Source organism: Kryptolebias marmoratus, linkage group LG2, assembly GCF_001649575.2.
Source record: "Kryptolebias marmoratus isolate JLee-2015 linkage group LG2, ASM164957v2, whole genome shotgun sequence".
NCBI lineage: Eukaryota > Metazoa > Chordata > Actinopteri > Cyprinodontiformes > Rivulidae > Kryptolebias > Kryptolebias marmoratus.
Window position 1 is genome coordinate 36,262,124 of NC_051431.1, and position 5,017 is coordinate 36,267,140.

Below are 5,017 nucleotides of genomic sequence, written 5' to 3' on the forward strand. Positions count from 1 at the left end.
TTTTTCTCCATCTTCTGCAGGTGTCCTCCTTTGGAGGGATTCCGGCTTCTGCTTAGCTGACTCCCCCAGACCGCGTTATCTTCGTGCTTAATACTGGCAGTCCCATAAACTCCCATGACCTCGCCAGCTAGTGCAGAGTTACACTCATCCTTAGGTTAATACAATCAATAGAATTACAGAACATTAATACATTATTCTAACTGGTAAGGAGTGTCTATATTATAATTTTCACTTCACAATCTCCATGCCCTTTACCAAAGCTGGAATATTAACTGTATTTCTTTTCCCACTAACTTTCTTAAACATTCACCAGACATTTTGTAGTTTTACTTTTAAATCTATGGTGGAGCAGTAATCTCTCCATATTTTCTTGTTTTGCATACTTTATTATTTTGTGAGCCACTGCCCCTTTTCTTTTTTAATCTATTAACTCTTCTCTTGTCAGGTTTGTCCGTAATTCTGTAAGTGCTTTATTATCTTCTTGAGTCATTCTGCTGCAATCATCATTCCATCAAAGAGCCACTTTTGTCCTGCCTTTTGTTATTCTTTGCAATATACTAAGCTCTGCAGGATTCAAAATGTGCTCTGTAATCTGCTTAGTACAATCTTCAATGTTTCCGTCTAGTGGTATTAAGTGAGTTGTATTCTCACAGTTTGTCTTAAATTTTTGCCAGTTAGCTTTACTAAAACATCATATTGTTAATATAAATTCCCCTTGTCTGTATATATTGTCATGTATTATGGTACTGACTGAAAAGTGATCACTCTTATGTAGAGTGTGGTCCTTTTTTAAAAACAATTACAATGAACCATTATTGCAATTTCCTTGCTAATTGTCAGAGATTATATACCCCACCTTTCGTCAAACTCAAAGTGACAAGTTTATGACCCTGTTATAAACCCCCCACCTCCGATGACCCTGTCATTAACCCCCCACCTCCGATGACCCTCCGCCTTTTGTCGAACTCAAAGTGACAGGTTTAGACCCTGTCATAATCGGTTTATGACCCTCCATTTCCCAGATGCAACGTGTCACACGTAGCATTATCTGGAGGTCTGGATGCAACGTCGTTCTTGGCACGCACACGTGCACATCTTTAACTCCTCCCATGCATGCACACACATGTGCAGTTGTAATAATTACCTCTGAGAATATCTTATCCAATCAAAAAGAGGGAGGGTTTTCCATTCCTTTAAAATGTACTCAAGAGTACTAGCCGTACTCTCTCTTCAATGTCTGCTGACAACGAACTGTTCAAAGATGGTTAGAGTAAAAAGAGTCAAGCGTGAGAATGCTGAGATGAAGCTCAGTCTGTCTACTGCAGAAGCTTCAACTTGGACAACTCTAGACAAAAAAAACGCAGACTGCAGAAACTTCAACTTCGACAACGACGGACAAGAATCCTCAGAATGTTGCAGGTGCCGGGCCATCGACTGAAAAAGATTCAGCAAGGACGGCCTTGGACAAAGCAATCGCACCCTTCCTGGAAAATAACTCTTCTCTTGTCGGGGAAACTCCAATATCCATCTATCGCTATTCTGACCATGCAGCTGAAACGCCCTGGAGAAGTACGTTTTACCTGTGTAGAGCGCAATTACCTCCTCCTGGCTTATTGCACCATGAGTGGTCTTTAGAAGATCATGGATTCTGCGGTGTGTGGGGCTACGTTTTCAATTATGAGAAAGGTGAACTAAGTCTGTACCAGCTGGAAGAAAGTGAGAAACTGGGCCCGTTATCTCCTGTCGGAAGGCTGTTATACAATGACTGGGCCGTGCTCAGACTGACGGTACCACGTAACACTTACTTGAATCAAGGAGAAGAAGAAAAAGAAGAAGATGGATCCTCACCGCCAGCAGCGAAACGAGCCAGAAGGAGGCATTTTCCAAGCTATGCCAAAATTGTGGAGAAAAAGATTCTCTTCAGTGCAAGTTGGGCAGCAAAAGACAGCCTGTCTGGTCGCTGGTTTTTTTGAGCGAGCGTGTGAAAGGCTGACCCCTCCAACCTGTTCGTCCTGGAGTCTGTTAATCCGGACTGCGACATATTCAGGACTCTGCTGGTTCTTCCGGTGGAGGTGTGGTCAATGAAAATGGATGAAATTGGTGAGCAAATTTCCGGCCTTTTTAATAGCTGCTACTGCTGGGCTGACATTATGATGGTGAAAAAACCCCTAATCTTTTAAACGCCGCCTCCCATCCCCTCCCTCTACAATTCATAAAGAGACGGTCGTAGGGCCTCTGCTAAAGACTTCATCGCTTCATCTCAACACAGATGAGAAAATTTCCGGTCAGTCGAAGCAGACCACTCTGTCAGAATGCTGGGGTGCGTATGACCAGCGTGAAGAGCCACTGAGCCCTCCTGCATCACCGGAAGGATACAACATGGAACCTCACTGTCCACCTTCTCCGACACCGAATTCTTCTCCATCTTCCTCATCTTCTGCACCCTCACTCACAGAGGTTTTACGGGCATTCACTCGGGGTTCTTCGAGGAGACCGCTGTCGACCACCACCGAAGCGGCAGACACCTCCCAGACGACCACCAGCAGCCCCCCTAATCAAGATCAGGGGGATGAAGTTGACGGATGGATCTCCTCGCTGCTGGTCAAGACTGTGAAATCAGCTCTGCTTCACCTGTTGAATGTGACTATTTCAAACTATCTGCATGAAATTTGTTATCGCTGTATGATCGACCATCCCAGCCAGTGCCAATACCGCTGTCTCAATGTAGAAGTGGAGACAGGTTTTTATTAGGACAACTTCCGTGGCATTCTTTAGCGACTTTTAAAGCCCCAGTTTGTTCCCGCTATACAACGTCTGCTGACTCTCTGAAACATAGAAGACTGACTCTGAGCAGCTAAAAGAACTAAAGGCAGTTGCAGAGTGCTTTGAATCCTCAGAGATCTGACCTCTGCTTTACATTGTTTGAAAATGTTAGACTTTTTTCGAAATGTTTGAAAGTATTAGACCTTTTTTTGAAAATGTTTTCAACTAAGCATATCCCATTTTATCTTTGCATGTTTGTATATTTTTAAAAGTCAAATAAAAAAGTATATAAAAAATGTCTTTACGTTTTTTTCTTTATTCTTGAATCATAAATACACAGGGTTTGACATATTCTTTCATTTATAGGCAGAGGATGGCTGAACAAAGACTACTGAAAAAGGTGTATTACACTCCATCTCACCCTGGAAGTTTCAGTGGAGTTGAAAGGTTGAGAACAGGTGTGCAGAATGAGTCCTGCGAGAAAGTCTGTCTCGAAAAAGTGAAAGATTTTCTATCCGAGCAAGACGTGTACACTAGCCCGTGAGAATACGCTTTCCAAAGAACAGAGTTTTTGTGTCTGCACCTCTAAAACAATTTGAAGCTGACCTCAGTGACATGCAAGCTTTGGCCGATCACAACGATGGTTTAAATTATTTATTAACCGTGATCGATGTATTCTCAAAAAGGGATTTTGCACGTGTTTTGAAAAGAAAAACAGCGGCTGAAGTGGTGAGAGCTTTTGATTCTGTATTTAAAGAAAGCGAAATTCCTAAAAAGCTTCAAACCGATTTGGGTAAAGAATTTTTCAACAAGAGTTTCCAAACCCTGATGAAAAAACATGGCATTGTACACTTTGCTACAGCCAGCGACTTAAAAGCATCCGTTGTGGAAAGATTTAACCGTACTTTGCAAACTAGAATGTGGAGATATTTTACCGCCAACAACACACATAGATATTTAGACGTGCTTCAAGACCTGATAAAAAGTTATAACAACAGTTACCACTCAAGTATAAAAAGTGACGTCTGAAAACACCCCGCAAGTGCTCCGGAACCTTTACGGCGCTACTAAATTGCGAAATAAAATGAAGTTTTAAACAGGCGACCTCGTCAGAATATTCAAATTGTGCAGCATTTTTGATAAAAAATATGAACAAAGTTTTACAGATGAAATATTCCCTGTGCCCAAGTGCATTAACTGTGTTTCCCCTGTATACAAACTCAAAGGTTATGATGGGGAACAAATCACAGGCTCTTTTTACAAAGCGGAGCTGCAGAAAGTCAAACTGAGAGAGGAGCGAACAAACCATGTGGAAAAAATTCTAAAAAGACACGTTCAAGGGTGAAAGACAGGTTTTCGTTTGCTGGAAAAACTGGCCCGAAAAATTTGACAGCTGGATTCGTGTCAGTGATCTTCAAAATGTATAAAGATGAGCGTTTCTGTACAGAGTGCTTTATTACGGACACGCGGAGCAGTTTAAACCACCTGCCACAATGACGAATAACGTTTTCTACGTGACCCTTCCTTCAAACGCGAGTAAACAAGTGTTTAAAAAAAAATAAAAGTTCAAACTACACCGTGGACTTAGTGAAAGCGATTGAACTAAGCGGTGATTGGATGGTGGGTCAGTGTGAACTCGTATATCCGCATACTTGGTTTAATTTACCAGAACCACAGGCTTTTTTTGAATTGAGAAAAGTGTCAGATGTGGACTGGACAAAAGATGAGCAAAATGAAGATGTTTTTGAAGCTGATATAATCAGCATGAAATTTAGTTGAGGTGGCTATTATGACAAACCGCAAGACTTACTGACAAATAACTCCAGCTATACAACCCGAGCATCAGTCTCTCGTTCAATAATATCACAAAACGGGTCGATTTTACAGGTGACGGACGACATAAAATACGCACGCCTCCCCCTCTAGCTTACATTCTTGGATTGAAGCCCAACAAGTGGTGGACAGTTTCGAAACGTTCTGCCACGTACCTGTGTGACCTCAGAACAGGAAACTATAATCTGATAATTTTACACAGATATTATCCAATATCAGACTGTCGGCGATAGCTTCTCCCCTCTCTTGGCTGTGTGACAAGGCAGGACTTGACAGGATTCAAACTCGCAACACAACGACAAAGTTTTAAGAGTTTTATTGTGGACTGGACAGGAGCGGGACCTGTGACTCTAAACAGGACACTCACGTGACCGTCGTGGACTGGAACCGGAACAGGTAAGTTCTTCTTGGCTTGGTTACT